A 23023-nucleotide genomic window follows, 5' to 3' on the forward strand; every position below is an offset into this window, starting at 1 on the left:
ATGTAGGCAGGTGGTAAATAACAACAATGAGAACAAAAATAAACAATAATTCAGAATGCAATTACATTCAATACCATTCATTATGACTAAGACAACTATCATCATCATCATCATCATCATCATCAGTTATCAAAACCCAATTTTATTTCCAGTGTTGGAAAATCCCTCATCCCTTACCCTCTTGCATATTCATCAATCTCCCGGCAATCTTCAAGTCTGAATTAGTCCCCTTCATGAAACATATCCTTCTTCCCTGGGAATAGTGAAGACGAATACGATGTCGTAGCATCACTTGAGGCTATAACACAGCTACGAATGCAAAATTTAGAGAAACGTGCATAATACTCCGAACGATTATATAAACGAGTTCAACGAATGGTCCGGCTACTCATTTGAATATCAAATTTATTTGGTGTTGCTTTAAGTCAGGATAATCTTATGTTTATTGGGAATCACTCTATTTATATTGTATTTACTAGCTCATCGCCTTATGTCAAACGAGCCACCCCTTCAACGTATCTGTGTGTAGATCTTCCTAAAAATTTTCAGTAACAATAGAAATTAGAGAAAAAAAACTGAAACGGTTTTATTATGTTAAACAAAATCTATCATCGTTATATTTTTATACCGATATATAGCTGCAGATAAGCTTCTATGTATTTACCTAATGTAAATACAACGAGAAAGATGAATATACAGCTGCATGCGTCCGGGGGTAATATCTCTTAAAAACGTGCTGTGTTTGAAAATGTGATATCTATCAGAGCGTAGACGAAAATCTTCCCGGCAGCAGCTAGTGAAGACGCTAGATGCATTCTGACACGTTGAGATTTCATAATAGCGTGTACCCACAGATAACCGCAAATTTAGTTAGTTGCCGCCGATATATAGAAAATCAGTGAATAATTGAACAATGTTCGACTCCATCCAATATATATTGCATATAGCGAATATGCAATAAACCTACCATCACCAAAAGAGCTATCATGTTTGGACGAATACGGCAGTATATTCACCTTTCACGATGCATTTATATTAAACATGTTACAGTGGTGAGTATTTTAGTCTGACAATGTAACAGACTTCTATAGACCCGAACGGTGATTCGCAACACCAGTTATTATTTATTCACTGCTTTCTTATACATCGCTGGCAACAAATTTCATCTCAGCATAACTTTGGAATAGACACATGGGAAACAGGTGAATGAACTAATTTAAATGCAACAGCTTTTTGATCTTTATTTATTTCTTTGAATTATTAATTATCACCATGGCTTTCACTTATTTAGGGATTTTTCGAAAATGGTTGTATCTCATCAATACAGGAAGTATCGCTTTTAATGAAAGTTTGTCAGTGCTTGCTTCCCAGTGTAAGAGTTGAGACCTTCCCTCAAACACACACATCCACGCATATACATAAGCATACATGAACCGTTAGATCATCGAAGAAAATCATATACAATTACGTTTTTCAAATAATGCACATTTCTTTATAGTTGTGTGACACATTAGATGAATTGACAAGGACGAAACAATAGAATATCGTAGTCATGAATTTCTGACGAGCTATGATCAGGAAAGGCGAGAAGCCTTCCCAATCGAGAAACATTATGAAGCCCAGAAGTTAAAAGTAATCCAAAACTTAGCAATGCAAGAACATATCTGCCACGTAAATAGACCCAGTGATGTACTGCATATGTAGCAACTAACTTAGACCTGAGTTGAAGGTATACGCGCACAAACCAGGATGCGTTTACTAAAATACGTTCATATGCATAGATGCATACACACAAATGCAACGCATTAACTGCCAAACAAATTCATAGATACAAATACACACACACACACATACATACATACATATATATATATATACATACGCACACACACACACACACACACACATATATATATATATATATATATATATATATATATATATATACGTACTTAAAAGCATACGAGCATACATGCACACTTTTATATATTAGAGTGAATCCAGTCTGAACATCGGTGGGATATAAGTAGCTAAGGATTACTATTAATCTTCAAGATTCTGCAACATTGTATTCTATACAACCAGAATTTTGGAATGTTGTTATTAGGATTTGCGTTGACAACTTTATATCTAAATGCGATTCAAAAGTAATAATAATAATAATAATAACAATAATAATAATAATAATAATAATAATAATAATAATAATAATAATAGTAATAATAATAATAATAATAATAATAATAATAATGATAATAACAATAACAACAACAATAATCATATATAGCAAAATATATGCGCTTGTGTAGAGAATATAATCAGGAACACACATTCACATACGCATAGATATATACTTACATATGCAATATACATGTATGTATGTATGTATGTATGTATGTATGTATGTATGTATGTATGTATGTATGTATGCATGTGTGTATATATATATATATAATATATATATATATATATATATATATATATATATATATATATTGTGCATGTGTGTGTGTGTAGACAATGATGATAAGTTAAAGTGCAAAGGCGATCAAAGACATTCACCTACATATATACCTATACCAATGAGAGCGTACAAAATATGCATGTATGTATATATATGCATCTATGCATGTATGTATTATGTACTTTGTATCATGTTTATATGTGTGTGTGTGAGTGAATGTAATAATTCAGTTATGTGTGGCAATATTCTGTTTGTCTGAGGCAGTAGTAGCGCTATTAAAACATCTGAAGTCACGGAGCCATCCTCCGTGGATTCAAAAGGCGAGGCAGTAATACTGTTCCGTGTTTATCAGTCCGGGAATATTCATTCATTCACCTCTCTAATACTTTCATCCGAAATGAAATTGTTATGAGCAATGGAAATGAGGTGGATCTATAAATATATTGCACTTTGAAGGTATTAACATATTTATGTACGCTTGTGCGTGTATGTGTATGATTGTCGTTCGCTTATGTGTTCAAGTGTATTTCTGTATATGCATGAGTGTGAGAGAGTCTATGCATGTTTATGTGTGCTGTTGATGTTGTTGTGTGTGTGTTTGTGTGTCATTGTATGTATGTAATAATGACTATTTTCAGCTGAGAGCTTGAACCTTTTATACGCTTCCTATTCATATATGCCTTAAACAGATAGGACAATAAATAAAAAGAGCTCTCTTTGAGTTTTATGTCCATTATATCATTCGTCGGTGTATAGCGTTGCCGTTTATAGAAAACCTAGGATTATGTACAGCCGTTGACCAGGTTAACAAGCTCGTGCTGTGGACAAACTTCATTTTGTTTAAAGACCCCCTCAGCGAAAACAAGGTGTCATTCAAAAGTTTTCAACCGTTGCCTATTCTAGCAACGCAATCAGTACGGGTTGGTCAATTGGGAAGTCAAGCATGAAACTGTAAAACATAGCCAGTTCTAAACTATCCGTATGTAGTCAACATGTTCAGCAATTGAGTAGCAATGGAAGAATTCTAACCTTAACAAGGCTATTCCCGCCAGGCAATGGACAAATTTATAAATCTATAATCATTGAAAATGAACAAGCAGATACTTGAAGAAGAATATCAGGTCACCTTTATGTTCTCCGTTCTGACTTACAATTTACGTAATATTATCTTTACGAGGCTGCTCTATTTTGCATAATGTCCATGCTTTTCCCATGTGTTTCCATTCTACATATTATTCAGATTATATGCTATCGGCAGTCAACATGTTATTCTCTTCAAATAACGTGCGCAATCTACATAATAAGGTGTCTTTTGAAGTGTACCTAATCTATCCTCTTCATAAACAGTCTCCAATTTATATATTGCCTTTTATCAAAGGCATTACAAAAGCTATTCCCAACAAGGATTAACTTTCAGACACTGATTTCCCAGCGAAAACAGCCTATGTATATGTGGATAATATTGAAAACCGATCGGAATAAGTCCTGTACTAACACCGCCTCTACGAACAGCATTGGCAGCACAAGCCAACATGAGCACCTCTACGTGGCCACGCGACTTACGAGAAGTAGCAGCCAAATTTTTCCCAAGTAATATCTTGAGTAAAGAATACATGCAACGTTGTGAACCAAGATATATAAAAATGTTAGGTAGTCATAGATGGAAAGAAGACAATGAGAATAGGACTTCCATTGCCCAGAACTGTTATGGAATTAAGTAGTGAGAAGAATCTTTCCGGATACGAAGTGCTAGACGGAAGTACTACGATTGGTTTTCAAAGAAAGATTTCACGGAGACGAGAGATGATGCCTACATACGAAAATGTTTACAAGCATGAAAATACAGTACTGTTTTACATATCTGCAGCACTATATTGTTAACGCCATGCCACACCATATTGTACGCCTTCTACGATTTCACTGCATTGAAGTCTCTGATACCACATACTTACCTACTAAGTACTACCTTCCACTATACTTCTGTTGTGTGTGTGTATGTGTGTATGTGTGTGTGTGTGTGTGTGTGTGTGTGTGTGTGTGTGTGTGTGTGTGTGTGTGTATGTGTGTGTGTGTGTGTGTGTGTGTGTGTGTGTGTGTCTAATTGTAGCATGGTCTGCTATTCATATATCTAGGATTTATGATTTTGCTCCACGAAACTGGTTACAACTGGAAAATGTTCTTAAGCTCAACGACAACACTGATTTACAATTAATGACATTAAGACATTTGCTATTGATAAACAAGAACCACAACAACTACAACAACAGCAACAACAACTACCAATACTCGACAGCTACTTCTACTGGAAGTGCCTGTGCCCTTTTACAATAAGTATTCTACTAGAAGTGCCTGTGCCCTTTTACAATAAGTATTCTTTAAAACGTAACGCAATTACTACCGCCATAACGACTATCCTTCTCCCTTCTGTCCTCAGCATTTACAAATTGTCTAATTCCTGTAACAGAATCATGATTGTAACTGTTGCAAAAATCGACAAAATAAGCACGAACATTAGCGAATCCACAAATATTGCCATAACTAAGGTTACTAATACAGTGGCTCACAGCCGAGATATGGGGTATATAAAGCATATATCGATATATATATATATTACTTATTTTATATGACTACACCTGTGTGTACCACTCTGAAAATAGACACCCTATTACAAAGACGCATACACAACTATTAACAGTACTGTGAATATAAACTACAAACACTACATTTCAATCAGCTACTTATATTTACCACAATCATTATTAGCAACGCAACTAATGTTACTACCATCAATTCTCACACCACTAACAACAACACGTAAACCAACTATTGCCGTCAAACAGGACCCCAGCTACCGCTTCAGCTGATATTTATAATCACTGAAAATATCATACTCCCGATGGTTTTCTAAAGACATATTAGATGCAAAAACCGCAGCAGCTATTCGTCATTCAGAAACTTTTACGCATAATGCTGTAATGTGAAAATAATATACTCTTTCCAACACACTAGGTGTGATATAAGTACTTGCTTAATGCATAGACGATTTCAGAAACTCTCGAACAATAGAATACAATTGGCTACGATTTCTACCAATGTTGATTACAACATCCTATTAAAATCTAAGTATTTTTCAGAAAATATTTTTTATTTCAGACATCTTCATCGGTCGATAAATATATATTTAAGATTCCATTACCAACGTTTTGTTCAAGAGTATATACGTATACGTCTAGTGGCATAGATATACACATACTTGCACACATTTCATATAGAAAATGTTGTTAAAGAAATAAGAGTGTTTTAAAAGGATGCATCATATAAAATATAATAAACCTAATAACTCAAGTCTTGAATTAGGTCCAATGGAAAACATTTCGAAGCGAAACCATCCACGAAGTATATTTTATATATACAAATACATATATTTTATATATACAAATTCAAAAAAATAAAGCTTTTGTATCTGTACTTGTATGACTTCACGCCATACACAAGTCATAGATACACAAAAATACACACATGCACGCTCATGTTGTCATATATACACTGTTATATACACCCATACAGATGATTATATTTATGTAAAAATTTTACGTATGATTTTATTTCCGATATGTTAGCAAGTGTAGTATTTTAATGAATCCACAAACCTTAACAAATATTCACATAGACATATACACACAAATGGTTCAAATATTTGGCACAGGGTCAGCAGATTTTGAGTGGTGGGAAGTCAATTAGGTCGATTCCAGAACTTGATTGATACTTGCTATTTAGACCCCGAAAGAATGAAAGACAAATCGACCTCAGCGGAATTTGAGCTCAGAACGTAATGACGGACGAAATGCCACTAAGTCCTGGGTGAAAGTGGTCGTACCAGCTCGCCGCCTTAAATATATGCGCAAATAAGGTATTCGAGATAACGGGAGAAATCATCCTTACTGCTAGAAATACCAGTCAAATTTATGTGAGTGACTGTTCTCAAGAAAGACAAATTCATTTACCAACGTGGTTTTGTTGTATTGTCAACAAAAAGGCGCCACAATCGATCCAGTCATGGGGATGCTAAAAGCCTGTTTCACCAACACACCAAAAATTTGCTTGCATGAAGTTTTAAAGAAAATTTATCCAAATATTTGGCTCTAATAAAATGATTTATAACACATCAATGAGAAAGTGATAGAGGATAAGCTAGACAGATAGACGGAGAGAGAGAGAGAGAGAGAAAGAGGGGGGAGTGTGTGTGTGTGTGTGTGTATGTGTGTGTGTGTATGAGAGAGAGAGACTAACAGACTGAGGCAAATGGACAGAGACCTGTGGAATGACGAGCAATCAAAAATGAAAAATTATTTATTGTTTTGTGAATTTAAAACCAAAATATTAGAATGAAAGATAATATACATATATGATAATATACACTAGTATTGTTTTTTTTTTATTTTAAACAACAAACTGCTATGGGTAAGAGAAAGTAGATATAAAATATATTGTTTCAACAATACGATAAGAATGAAAATCCAACTGAGAGTAAAGACATTTGTATTTAAAATTTTAACGCAGTGAAATAGTTACAATGAAATATCTTTTATTGTTTTGCTTTGTTTGTTTTCTTTCTTTTCATTTTTATTCTGAAAGATTTGTACTTATTTATGCCCAAAAGTAGACCTATGACCAAAGTTTTTTGGGCTGCGATCATTGTTTCAGGGTTTCTATAACTAATGCTAAAAATTCTACAAAACTCCTTAAAGTAATAGCCAAATTTTCCTTCTTCAAAATCACATATTATTGTCTGTAAACAAACAAACAAAAACAAAAATTACTGTTTGGACAGCGTACACAGGGATGATGAAATGCGCCGTTTATAAAGTGATTCTACAATTCATAACATGTAAATATATAAGACACGCTTGTAAATCCATAAAGAGGAACAGAAGAAACATGATATGTGACGAGCTGCGTACGGACTAGCGAGGAGTCTTACACGCCAACTATTTGATATAGTAGGCAAAAAATACCATTGAACATATTCCTTATCAAAATTTTACCTAGAATTATTAATAAGTAAAACAAAAATCTTAAGCCGAGTTTCAGAATAACCTTACTACAAGCCTCATATTTCTCCACTTGTTAATGATCAGATCATAAATTTCTGTATATTTCAAAATCACACGAAATCACAACAGTGCCAAAAATATTTTCATCCTTTGTTTTTCATAGGAGCTGATAGCTTTTTAAATGGGACACCATGAATATTTGTTTAGGATTAAGTGATTATTTTCTTGTCGTTTATTTATTTATTTTTCATCTTAATATTATTGCTTGAAAGAAATCTCATAAACGGCTATAATTGATTGAATCGGTGAAAATATATGAGAATTTGAAAGCCGAAGAGAAGACAACTGTGAGGCACACACACACACAAAAAAAAAAGGATTTTAAAGTGAAACATAAAATAAAATGTGTGCATATGTTCATCAATGTATTTCGTAAAAATTTGAGGATTTTATGCTTGTGCGCGAGTGTATGTGTAAGTGCGCATGTGTAACATAACGCATGGCTGTAGAAAGTAAGAAAACAAGCAAAGACAAAGAGAAAGAGAGGGAGTGGATGCGGGGGGGGGGAGATGGCGAGAAAAGTCAGAGCAAAGGAAGAGGAGAGAAAAAGTTAAAAGAAGCGAGGTTGTAAGAGAATGTGCAGTGATATGTGTGCGCGTGCCGCATGGCAAAGCATGGCTGATAAGGGTTAGGATGTTAGGGTGTTGCAGACAGATATAGTAAATGATGGGCCACAGAGGGTAACGGTATATACAGAGGAAAGGAGGTGGTGAGCATACAGAGAAAGAGCGAGAGCGAGAGAGAGTCAATGGGGTAGAGGGATAATATATGTGTGTGTATGTGTATGTGCATGCGTGAAAGATAATTAATATGTTGCAGAATGTGGTAGAACTACAAAGAAATCGTGAAAGCAAGAAGGATTCTATCTGAAGCGATGTGTGTGTGTGTGTGTTTTTGTGTCTCCCACTCTCTCTCATTATCTCTGTCTCTATGTCTCTGTCTGTCTCTCCCTTTCTCTCTCTCTTTTTTTCTCTCTCTCTCTCTACCTCCGTGTATGTATGTATGAATGTGTGGTCTTATATGTATGTGAGTGTGCGTGTGTGTGCGTGTTTGTGTACATATACATATATGTGTGTGTGTTTGTGTGTGTGTGTGTAAATATGTGTATGCGTGTTTGTATGTGCGTGTAAGTGTGTGTGTGTGTGTGAGAGAGAGAGAGAGAGAGAGAGAGAGCACGCACACTAATGTATTCATGTGTTGGCTAGACATAAATCGAGAGGGTAAAACTCATTTTGGTAGAGAAGTATGAGTGCAAACATATTTTAATGAGACGGAGGGACGGAGAGGAGGGGAGAGAAACAAGGAGACAGAGGAACAAGGAAAGTCGGTTGAAAACGAAAACTGATATATGGAGAGAATTGATAAAAAGAAAGAAGTAGAAATCATGACGCGAGGGAAAATATGAAGCGGTAACACATATAAAGAGAGAGAAGGATAGATAAATAGATAGATAGATAGATAGAGAGAGAGAGAGAGAGAGAGAGATCAATGAGTGAGTGAAAGGGAGAGAAAGACAGAGACAGTGAGACCGGGAGAAAGGAAAACTAATACACAGACACAGGGGAGAAAATGAAAGATAAAGAGAAAAAGAGAGTTTGAGAGAAAGCCCGAAAAAGACAGAGGAACATATTGAGGCTGATCGAAGCGTGTGGTATGCGCGTGCGTGTATGTGTGTGTGTCTGAGTGAAAGTGTATGAGTGTGTGTCCGTGTGTATGTGGGAGAGAGAGGGAGAGAGAAGGAGTAGGGAATGAGAATGGAGGAGAAAGTTGGGATATTTTAAAACGAAAGGTTTAGGGGAAAGGAATTTATGCGTGTTTGAAGACTATAAAAGTAGAGAGTGAATGCCAAAGGTCACAATGGGGCAGGAGATGAACAAAGAAGCGGGGGATATAATGCACTTGTGTATGTGTATGCATGTTCGAGTGTATGTGTATGATGCGTTTGTTATACGTAAGCGCGCCTTTATTGCATCTGTGTTTGTTGATGAAGGAAACGTGGATTTGTGCGTGCTTGAAAGAAATAGATATTTAAATGAGCAGAGAAAAAGGCGTTGGTGTTGGAGAGAGAGAGAGAGAAAGAGAGAGACAGAGGGTAAGAGAGAGAGAAGGGGAATGAGGAAGAGGAAGCTGTGTGTGTGTGTGTATGTGTCAATACAGCAACCTATATGTGCGTGCCTGTGTAAATGTTTTTGATTCCTTGCATATGTATGTGAATGCGATTGGAACGCAATAAAGAATATCCGTAAAAAGTCAGTAAAAAGAGAAAGCAATGTGTTTGTAAATATAATTGTAAAAATTTTGACATGTGTAAATGTAAATATCAGAGCTTTAAATGGCAGACACATGAGGATATCCTCTGAAAAGCTGGTTTCCTATCCACTCCGGGTTAAAAACTTTCCATGATATACGGCAACGGATACCCCTAGTAACATTGATTAGTAATTTAGGTACAAGGGCTCTTATTTTTGAGGGTTGGTATATTCAATTTTATGAACCTCACTCCCCAATACTTGAGTGGAGTTTATCGATCCAGATGAATGAAATTCAAAGTAGATTTTGATGGGATTTCAACACAAATTAAAGAGCCTTAATTGTGTATTGTTCGTTACTGTCCGACAAATTCTTCTATTCTGTCGTTCTGTACAACTAGTAATATTGATTTCTAACTTTGATGCAGACCATGTAGGAAGTATCAGGTCGTTTAAATTAACTTCGGTAAAATGGTAATATACGATTTCAAGTTCTTTTGGCCGTCATCTGTACGAGTCGAACGTCCATATATTTCGAGGTTTCTTTGCATATCTGGTGCGAATATGGAATGAAAGCACGTGCAAAATTTATCTAATCAAGAAGCATAAAGATAGAACCTGCATAATGAAAGTGTTTCTGAATATTGTGGCATTTTTACCATTCTCTGTTCTACCACACATTTGTCGTACCCCTAATCTCTACACGGGTACGGTTAGAACATATTTAGTTTATTGTGGTCTTGTATTTTTTACTTCCTTCCACGATACTCAAGCTTTTAATTTTTTTTCATTTCATAATATCAATATCATCAAAGTACCTTAATATTTTGAAAGATGCTTCCTTTCTGATTGAGAAATTATAATTCATTCTACTCTGTCACATCCATTTTCTCTCATTAACTCTTCTTTCTGTCTTCCGTTGTCTTCCGTTGTCTAATTAGCTTCTGTTTTAAATTAGTAATAACACAACTTTATCAATTATTTTATTCTTGAAGCTACTTCGTTACATTTTCCTCTATTTAGTAACTTTTCTTATTTCTTTACTGCCCACAAGGGGTTACACAGAGAGGAGACAAACAAGGACAGAAAAACGGATTAAGTCGATTATATCGATCCCAGTGCGTAACTGGTACGTATTTAATCGACCCCGAAAGGATGAAAGGCAGAGTCGAACTCGGAACGTGAAGACAGACGAAATACCACTAAGTATTTCACCCGGCCTGCTAACGTTTCTTTCAGCTCGCCGCCTTATAACTTTTAATAACTTTTCTTACTAACAGAAAAAACGCACACAGACACACATTCTGTAGGTAACACCCACAAATCCAAATATCCCCTAATTCGAATTTCGTTCATTCATGCACTGAAGAAAATACTTGCTCAAGCACATATTTTAGCTTTGTTCGGATATATTTTATCTAAACATAATCTTATTCTATCATCACATTCCAGCCACCACTTTTATCTGCTATTTATAAAATGTCTTTTCAATTATTCTCTTATTTCTAATTTTCTCTATCACACACACACACACACACACACACACATACACATACGCACAAGCACGCACCAGGCACACACACATGCACACACACAGAAATTCGCACATGCATAGAATCATACACACATTCACTCCTTCTCTTGTTTTCTTTCTCAAGATCTTTCTGCATCACAACTTATTCTGGTCTAACGTCTTACATTTTACCATCTAAATTTTCTTTCATTGTAAAGTCTCTCACACATATTCCGTTTTACAATCGCCTATAAGCTCATGCAGTTTACATTCGGCATCGCTTTCTGACCTTCTTTCCTTCTATGACACATATAAAACGGAACTATGTATCTCAAACGCAAAGAACTTAACTTTTCTTAATTTCTATTTCTCTTTCTCACCTTTTCATATACCTCCTCTCTCTCTCTCTCTCTCTCTCTCTCTCTCTGTCACTTGCTAATTCATGTTTGAGTTATGTTTTATTTACTGCTCTATGAAGCTTTTAACTCGTTATTCGAATCCGAAATACAAGAAGATGCCAAAGAAACTTGGAGAGAATGACATACATCTAGAGAATAAAGACATAACTGATAGGAAAAAAAAATGTCTGTCAGGATGTTTGTTCAGTTGAGTAAAGCAATATGTAGACTGGTGTTTGTCGCTTATTGCAGCTGCCTCAACAACAAATAATAGATGATGATGGTGATGGTGATGGTGGTGGTAGTGGTGGCAGTGGTGGTGATGTTGCTGCTGGTGGTTTTTGTGGTGGTAGTTGTGGAGGTTGTGGTTGGAGTCGTCGTAGTCGTGGTCATGGTGACGTCGGTGGTGGCGATCGGATTGTAATAGAGTTATCGTGTAACAAAGATCGCGGAAGACCCAAAAATACGTATATGGGAAAAGGCAAAATCAAATGTATAATGAGAAATATGAAATAAAAGACCGAAAAGAATGATGCAGACATGGAAGAATTGTTAATGTATTGGATCTCATAAAAAAAAAATACAGTGATATGTCTGCTCAGAATTAGTCGTGGCTTCTAAATTTGCAAATATGTAATCGTAATTACTGTTGTGAATACCGGACACTGAATCACTATTGTCATATGAGTGTTAGTTCAGTACTTTTCAAGCTGACAAATACGAGAAAAGTATCGGCCTTACACATTATATGCATGTATGTATGTATCCATACATGTATGTACTTGGCTCAAATCTCATTTGCGGACCCATGAAAAACGAACCTCCACCAACTACTCTACCTATCTATTTGTGCATACCTGTCAATGTCATGTATGCCATGAGGTCTGCAAATCTAACGAAGGATTCTAAAGACATTTTAAGATTCACGAAGATCAAAACATAACTGCAGCTCTTGATGGTCGTATGTATGTATGTATGTATGAGAAAAGTTTTGGGGATCAACTGTAAAATGGCCATTAGTAATGTGAAGGTGCTTGAGAGGAGTGGCAGTAGAAGTATAGAGTCAATGATTTTGCAAAGACGTTTGAGATGGAGGGGGACATTTGTTAAGGATGAGTGATGAGCGAGAGCTAAGCAGCTATTGTATGGTGAGCTTGAAGATGGCAGGAGACCAGTGCATAAGCATAAACTAAGGTTTAAGGATTGTCTTTAAAATGCTCTAATACAGACAGGATTTGCAGCTGGTAATTGGGAGAGGGAAATACAAGACCGTGATGGATGGAGGAAGATAGCGCATGATGGTTGTTCAATGTGAAGTATGAGAGAATAAAGAAGAGGCTTAGAAGGGGAAACCTGTGGAGAGTGAGAGACTGTTGTTTTTCATGAGTGTGGTTTGTGGGCGGAGGTGCTTGAGTAGTGCAGACCTGGTGAGCCATCAAAATTCTCATAGAAATCGACCTATGATAAACAATGATGTAGCTATTAAAATTCATAACAGAACGTGTGTAAAATGTGGAAGGGTGTGCCTCTCAGTTGGAGGTCTAAAAAGACATGTTAAGCGAGTGTTATGGTAGCACCTGTTTCTCTTGCCAGCCAGCATAATTGTCTAGTATGTAATAAAACGTGTAAAAGCTTGGCCGGGCTTAAAAGTCATATAAGGGCATCACATGGCAACAGTCATGAATCATTTCAGTAAGTCTTCTTGGCAATAGCTTTTCTCGAATAACGAGGATGCAGCCGTCATGTATGTATGTATGTGTGTATGTATGTATGTATGTATGTATGTATGTATGTATGTATGTATATATGTATGTATATATGTATGTATGTAAGTACGTATATATATATATATATATGTGTGTGTGTGTGTGTGTGTATGTATGTGCATTCACCAATGGGATGACAAAATAGACTTTGCATTCAAGGTGTGGAACATGTTCCAAATTATGGCAATACCCCCCGCTACACTTACAACCCTCACAGTCCCCTGAAGAATCACATGAGACACCACTATGTAAAACAATGAGTTAGCCAGTATGATTGGATACTAAAAATATGTATGATTTAATTGATAATTTATCATATCCATGAATTGTATAAAAAATTTGCAAGCCTATATATGTCCACAACGAACCGAAGCTTACATGATATATATCACCACTTATATTTGTCATAAAGGTAAAAATCTAAAGTTTAGGTATTTGAATTTCCAATTTCTTCATTATATACAGCTGCTTAAATACAATTCAGTTCAAGCGAATTGATACACAAGAACATTTTTTGATATTAAGTAGTTATTTTATTGTTTATGGTAATTTTCGAATTAAGCATCAAATAGCACTTCAGATTCTACAGTCTAAGGAAAAACCAAGTAGATTTTATTATTAACCACGGTACATAAACATATATGCAAGATTTCACTGGAAACTATTGTTTTACTGTAGTCATTTAAGCCAGATTTACTGATTAAACCAGTGGTTTAACGTGATTAGCCTCTCGCATTCTTTTATAAATAGTATGTGTACGTAAGTTTGCAAATTCCTCATTACATTAGATGAAAGCGTAATGTCTATGATAAATAGCGTATTTTCCCACCACCTTCTAGTTGTGAATTTAGCAAACACAATTTTTAAATTATTAAGTCGAATTAAGATGATAGTCAATTAGTTGACAGCCTGTCAGATTTATACAGGAAGTACAAAAATTTATCGCCCAAACTTCTGGATATTCGAGCTTAATTGCTTTTCGCGAGCTATATGATCTTTTTAGCTTGCTTTTGAGGAGAATGTCTACATTTTTCGTGCATTACTTCATATATATCATAAAACGAAGCATATATTGACATACATGCACATAATTATATATACATATGCATTCGTAAAAACATGCAGATTCACACATACATTAATATGATGTGATATGCTAACATGGATGCATACATAAGCATACTTGTGCAGCTACATCTATACTTACATACATATGTACCTAGTTGACCATCTCTAAATTCTATTGATATGTCCTTTTTTTATTTTGGCTGAAAAATATTTCTAATATTGCATGTGTCTTTCATTAAAATCGATTGTAAATTAAATTTTTTCGATAATATGGAATTTCCACCCATCTCAAATTAACATATAATAAAATATATGAATGATGAAAATAAAAGATATTGAAATATGCCGGCAAATCTATGATATAAGGTAAATGAAATTAAAACCGAGTACTGGTTAAGTAATACAGAAATATAAGAGCAGCAAGAGAATTTTTGAATTATCATCACAGTTTGCACGGTTGGAAGCTGGAAGAATTTGATAAGTTACTAATGAAAGTGTGAATTCATTTAGTCATTTAGTCAAGTTTTCTATAAATGTTGCTAAAAGGAATACATATTTCTTCATCATTTCCTTGAACCCCGAGTTCTTTACTCAGAATTCCGTATCCATTTTGGTAATCAGCATGTCTGGTTTCATAGACGGAATTCATAAAATGATATAAAACCAACATTTATTATCACATTACGACAGCAGTAATTTGACACTGTAGTAAATTGGTTCATTAACAACAAGGAAATCGATATTTTTCCGTTCGAAGTCCTCAACCCATCAACACGTAAGCAAATTGAGAATTGTAACAATATCTTGTGTGTTGCAGCAATGGACAATGGATAAATCCTTTAAGTAAACCTTTTGTAATCAACTTTTTAATAACGTTGAAACTATTCACATACATACAATAGGCTTTTCGTTGCAGCTGAGTTTTTATTGGTTCCTTTATGTAGATATTCTTTCTCTTCAATTCAAACACTGCACCGCCTACATGCACTCATATTAGCACACCCCACCCGCGCGCACACAAACACATACACACACACACACACCTTGCACACACTCACACACATTGGCACCTATTTATCTCTAACCATACGGAAGATACTATTTTCACCCTTACCAAATAGAATCTTTTGTGAAAAGGAGGTTTAATTACTCCAGATCGTTATTATATCAACGCTGGATTCTATCATCTTTCTGACACTGCAGTCATGTGACTAAAGGCTCAACTATGAAAGTGTCACCGGCATGTCATCCATTTTAGGATTCATGATTTTCTAATGTTTATTTCCAATATTATCGGATCCACCACACAATATTATCGCCATCATCGCTGTGATTGCCATCGTAAATATCGTTCTACTTTCGTCGTGACAATTGTTCTTGTGGCTTAAACTATTCCCCCGCTCATAATGTCTATGTCTAAGTATACGTATTTCTCTACAGAAATATGTTAGAGAAATGGGAGTACGCATTCGCATATTAATATAATCATAACGAAATAAAGCGTATAGATATTCAAAGTTATGAAAACACGAATACTGGCTGGCACTTCAAACGGAATTTAAATTTACACAAAAGCAGGTAATTACAGAAAATAGTAAAAACTAACAAACACTCAACTAAATGGAACCAATGAAATTTCCCAACGTATCGGTACAAATTAAAGATGCCGTTTGTACGAAAACAAACTCTTTGGAAAGATATCCAAATATTCTATCCAAATACCTAATCATGCATCTGCGGGTTGATGCAATACGCTTGCATATCTTGGGCTCAAGCCAAAGTGAATCAGATTGAAATAGCTGAGAAAACGTGCACAACTGTATATAATTTCCTATAATGAGAAGAGAATCATTTAGAGAAAGAATCAACACAGTTGTTATTATTTACTCCCAACTCTGATCTATCAGACCTACGATCAAAGGCATTCCAGTCTTAACTGTCCCTTTTTTTCTTTTTTTTTCTCTCTCAGACATAAATGTAGGACTCCTCGATATAATATGTCGTTTATTAGACTAAACTTAAAGTTTGATTTAATACAAATAATCTCTTCTTTGGATACTTTTGGTGATGACCCTCATGTTGTTCGCATTCGAGATACATCTCTGGTCTGAGGCTAATATCTACAGTTCCATGTATCTCTGAGCCACTGACAAGGGACATGGCTCTGCATAAAATTACTTTAAGATATTACAGAAATTGTGATACATTGTATGTAAGCAGTTATTTCTTATAATCAGGGTGACCAGGTAGAAGTTCCCTCGTCGGAAGATATAAATCACTGTTCTTTTTCCCCCATGCTCTTTAAATTTAGTTTAGACGAAAATGAGGAATATCTCTCCTCCGTCGTCATAATCACTCAAAATCATACAAAAAATAATTAGTTTTCTTATGTTGGGAACATTTGTTACAGAAAAGGAACTGTTCGACTTCATTTTGTGCATTTATTTTTAAATTAAAGCTAAACACAGGTATGTATGTATGTATGTATGTATGTATGTATGTACGTATGTGTATGTATATATAATATATATATATATATAATATATATATATATATATATATATATATATATATATATATATATATATATATATATATAATATATATATATATATATATATATATGTATGTATGTTTATATATAATGACGCTGTTAGTAAGAGAACTTCAGGAAAGCTATTGGTATTGTTTACATTCTGAGTCTAAATTCCACTGGCTTCAAATATACTTTTCTTCCTGTGAGATTTGATAAAATGAATCGCTAACCAAACATTGCTGTTGAATTCACTGGCACTTACAACTCCAGAAATATTTGGAATTGGCTTATTGTATACAAAGTATTGCATTCGTGATCTTTTAATTATTACCACTATTGAACTGGGTGATGTATTCTTCAGGAAAAACGGTTTCTTACAAGTCATTCTAGTAATCCTGCAACAGAGTGGCACCCCGTAAAAGAAGTGGGAAATGTATCCCCCTTTCAGCTCAGGCCGGGTCATTCACCCTTTTCTTGATACTACACACGAGTACACACGCACACACACACGCACTCACGAGCGCGCGCATATATATATATATATATATATAGTTGAAAAGGGGTTTAAGAGAGACCATACAAATTAAACATTGTAGTTTGAGTTATTTAAAATATAACTGGTTTCGGTGTATCCGTCTTATAAAATATTATAAAGAATTACTTTTGGAAGTACGAGAGAAAAAAAATTGTGTTTTAACAGTTTGTACCTATATTTTGAGTTCTTCGAACTCAAATATAGGTACAAAATGTTAAATTCCACGCGCACACATATATACACCCAATACCTTTTAAATTTCTTTGTCTAAAGCAACGAGACGATCTCTGGAGTATGGTATTGCCTCATTGGTGACATGTGAAAATATTTCTAAACATATTTGCGTACAATAGAAAACTAATGTGTTTATCAGTTATTAAATACAAGTGAAGATATATTCAAAGAGAAAAACGTAGAGACGGGGAAAAAAGAAAAAAGAAAAGGAAATGTTGTTTTAAGACGGATGTCTCTTAATTGAACTAACGTACACCACCACCCGTCTAAAAGGCTTTAATTAGCTTCCTACCCTAGCGTAACAAAACTTGTGCCCGATACTTTCAACATTCGCACGTGCGATAATTTCTTTTTAGCAAACTTTATTTCAGTGAAGTTGAAATTTTTTTCTAAAAAAAATATTTCTGTTTTAGTTAAACATGCTGTTCAGTTCTATTTTATAATGCAAATCAAAACACAAAACGTTCTCCGACTCACGCAAAATTTTCAGTCAGTCACCTTAGAAGAAAAGTAATGTTTGCGTGTAAAGACGTTTTTCTTTTCTTTTCATCTAGGCAATCAATGGTTTGTTGAATGAGACAGCTGCTATATTTTACGGGTTTGCGATCTTGATGACAATTCGATATGAACTATAATGCTAAACTAGTCACAAATAATCGCTTGAAAAATCTATATAGTGGAATTGTGTATATTTTTATATGTTGTTGATTATTTTGTTTTCTTTTTCATTTCCTTGTTGTTTTACACCTTCTTTCTTCCGCTTGTTAATGGTATTCACGTTCTTTTTGCAGTTTATTTTCTTTCTGATGTTGTTATCAATATCATAAAGAAATAATACTATCATTTGTGTAATTAATATCGTATTTTTGCTTCTTTACCTGATCCACGATTGCGGTAAATGAAATTTTCACGCGGCTTAATTCGTTTCATATCGGAGGTAAACATACCCACGCGCACACATATACATAGACTGCATATACATATCCATCTGGAAGCTTGCGTACACATAACGAATAAATTTATAAAAATGATAAAAGTGATTCTAATTCCAAGCATATAAATAATATTTATCTTCGCGCATTCAGTTATTAAGCAAAATACTGAAAGGTATATTCTTTGGAGAAATGAAACGTGACATACTTTCTTTAGGGAGAATTAAATAGTAAATATTGAAATGAAATATAGTTTCATAGAAAGAATATTTATCAATATGTAGTCTTTATCATTCAAGTATTGAATATATGTGTGCCTATATACATGTAAGTATCGCATTGTATGATAATCTATATATTACGATATGACTTTGTATTTCTATATCTCTCAAACTGTACACTTATAAAAGTGTCAAATATAATTATACATAACATTTGAAACGCATTCTTACATAAACATAAACATGCACATACATATGCATACAAACGTATATATGCACACACTTGATGTAAACAATAGTTACACTAACATTTGATGCATACACTTATATAGATTAAATGACAGCGCTACATTTTGGCCATCCTGAAAAGATCCAAGTTAAAACATTCCGATACTCAGACATTCATGTTCGGGAACTTGGACACTACTCAGGCGAGACTAGCTAACGGAACGGATACCTTTCTGAAGTTATGAGTGCATTTCGGAGAATGTGGAACCCCAGAGAAATAAAAAAATTAATATTAGTTATGAAATATTCTATGTTGTAACTATAAATCTATATAAGTATTTATTCTACATATAGTATTGAACAATTTTCTTTTGTCTTTACTCTTATCAAGTACTGTGTATATAATAACACTATTATATGACACATAGGTGTGTTAGTGTGTATATGTGAGCATGTGTAGCAAAATATTTGCCACGCTGTAGTCTTTTCCCTTTCTGTGAGCGCAGAACAATATACATGAATACGTGTGTGCGTTTTATCTTTGTGTTTGATGTATTATGCGTGTTTGCATGTATGAGAGAGGAAGAGAGTGAGGAAGAGAAAGACAGAGAGGGAGAGAGAGAGAGAGAAGAGGTAGAAGAGAGAGAAAAGAAGAAAGAGAGAAGTAGAGAGAAAGAGTGTATCGATATATTTGGTGTCGACACAAGTGAACATATTAGATGTATTTAACCACAGGCAGAATGATTTACCAAGACAATAGAAATGAAAATAATATACCTGGTCAATGTCGATAGAAAAGGCAATGAAGTGATAAACGGTTTTGCAGTCTGTCTGTCTACTTGTCTATCTAGCTATCTATCTGTTTGTCGGCCTGTCTGACACACAAACACACACAAGCACACACACACACACTCACGTGCAAGCACACACACACACACACACGTGCAAGCACACACAGAAAAAGCACACATATACACATACACACAAGTACACACAGACGCAGACACACACATATATATTGTAAGCATAAAAGTATGTACACAGCCGCACACATATATCTATGTATGTTCGTTATTCATACGGAGGAATATCATAAAGCAATGTCGGAAAGTGGAAGAAGCTGAAAATTATATATAAAAGCCCGTGTGAATTTGTGTAAATGGCAGAATTGAAGGAATTAGATGTTTATGTGTATCCATTTGTAATATCATAAGACATATGTGGAAGCTATCTTTGTTTCTCTCTTATCCATCACCATCATCATCATCATTATCATCATCATCATCATCATCATCATCATCATCATCATTACCGTCTTCTTCTTCACCCTCTTTCATTTTGTTTGAGGCGTCTCCATGTGACACCAGACTGCAGATCGATTTAGTGTTCCAATCTAACCATTATGGCAGTGCCAACAACACCAGTTATTGATTTGAAAGCTTGTATATTCTGATTTGAATAACTATATTGCATTCCCTTACTATTCTCAGTGCCATTTTTTTCTTCTTTGGAAGCCTACCTCTGAAACAGCGGAGGGGATTTCATTCAGTTCTGCAAACGACGTCGATGGCACGCTGCTAAATAATCGGGCATAATTCCTTATTGAGGTATTGTTCGCTAATATTTGAAACGCCTGACGTATAATGTTTGCTGCACACATATGTAAAATGGTAATACATACGTATTCATGGATAGAAATTCACGCACCTATCGGCATGTAGAGTCTCACGTACATACATAGAAAGAAATAAAGAATATCCGCATACGAAACATCGCGAAGTATTTCGAATGGTATAAACTTATATGGATTCATAGATACTCGCAACACAAATATACAAATGCAAACTTACACACACACACACAATTTTTATTTAACATCAATCGTATTGTGAACATGTTGCTGAAGATCATGATTTTGGTGGAGAATATATACTTGATTTGACTGAGACTGCTATTTCACTTCTAATTCTTTTCTCAATCCAAGAAAATTGAAAGCAAGGTTGACCCCAGAGTATGAGCACTACATTACAACCATTTGAAAAATAAGAACCTAAAAACATATCTATATATGGATTCGAATTAAATTATCCATACGCACCTTAACATAGACCTAAATGCCACAGAGGAATGTTTAACCAAAAATTCAATCCCTTCCAGTCGCATGACCTTCGAAAATGGAAGGAAACATTGGTTGACACTAAAATACTGAATGATAGCAGCTGAAACGTTTTTGATCATAATTCTGCTTGATTACGACTTACCCGGTGTTACTGAATAATATCTACAACCAATTTTCTTAACTCCACGCCCATGTAAGTTGTGTACTTTCCCCTGTTGACGCTGCCGCTAATACATGGTCCACAACCGTGGACATGAGCCTCATTATTAGCATTATCATTACTTTCCTCTCATGTCACCCCAAGCACAAACACCGTCCATCATAAAGACTGTTATCATCATTACTATCGGGGACAAAAATTCTAAATTTACCGTCCTTACTACCAATAATCACCGCAAACTATTCATAAAAACCACTAGCAGCAGCAGTACGGAGAGCCATTAATTCCATCGTGACCACCTTCAACCTCTATCGCAGCTTCTTTGCTGCTTTCACTGTTATTACACACATAAACTAAAAGCATGTTATCCCATGTTTTCCAAAGTAGAAATTACTTGTCTGTATAATTAAAAAGAAAATATTTCAACACACAAAAATTAATTAAAAGAAATCAGTCAGGAAAAATAAAATTGAAGCAAATAAAAATAAATAACAAGATTATCAATACTATAATTAATGTTTTGGCACCAATCCCCTGGGTTCAAAACATCTCTGCAATTTTGTTTGCTAAATTAACTCCCAAATTCCGAATGTGTTAAAATATCTGATGTGTTAAAATTATTTTAGACTACACTCAGTATTTGAGTATTCATGAATATTTGCAAATTATAATATGGAGGATTTTGTCATTTCAATATAGATGAAATTTTTTTCTGTATTTGTTCAGGTATTAAAAAAATTAAATATATTCTGATCTTTATCATTCATATGATTTTTATTTCTTGTGTTCATCTCAAACTTTCATTCATATTTCTTCCTTATGCGGATGATGTATTCATAGCAAAATCATGTAGAGCTTGCTAAGTTATTCTTCTAATTTTGCCATGAAATTATTATAGTTTACTGATCGTATTTGATCTGCATGGTAAATTTCAGAATGTTTTACGTCTTTTGGTCTTACATTTCGATATTCATGTATGATTCACATTTTAAAGCAAACAAGAAATCTCTACTAATAAATTTGAAATTTCCATATTTCTTTTACCACAAGAGTATGATACCAGAGTATTCTGTATCAAATGCATATATATCTTTGCAGTCCAGTAATTTTTCCAGGAAAGGTTTGGCCAAGCCTTGGGTGATAATAGACATTGAATTTATGAAAACTGATCTACACTCAGCCAACTTGTAAACTACGTCTATTATACAGTACTTCAATAATACGCAGCTGGTTACTTTCGTTATATTTTCTTTCTATTTTCAGAAAATAAGTAGTGCAATAGTAAGATAAAAAAAACACCGACCAAATGTCACGTTGGCACCTTTACATTGTAACTTCAAGCATATCAACAACTTCAAAATAGAACATCAAGCATTACTATCCCATAGATAAAGTAGAAACTTAGTTTTTATACACGCTTCCCTCCGTTACGTATGGGAACTTTTGGATGCGTATCAATAATAATCTTGTAGAGTGTTTGGTGCGC

This window comes from Octopus sinensis, linkage group LG7 (assembly GCF_006345805.1).
Source record: "Octopus sinensis linkage group LG7, ASM634580v1, whole genome shotgun sequence".
Lineage (NCBI taxonomy): Eukaryota > Metazoa > Mollusca > Cephalopoda > Octopoda > Octopodidae > Octopus > Octopus sinensis.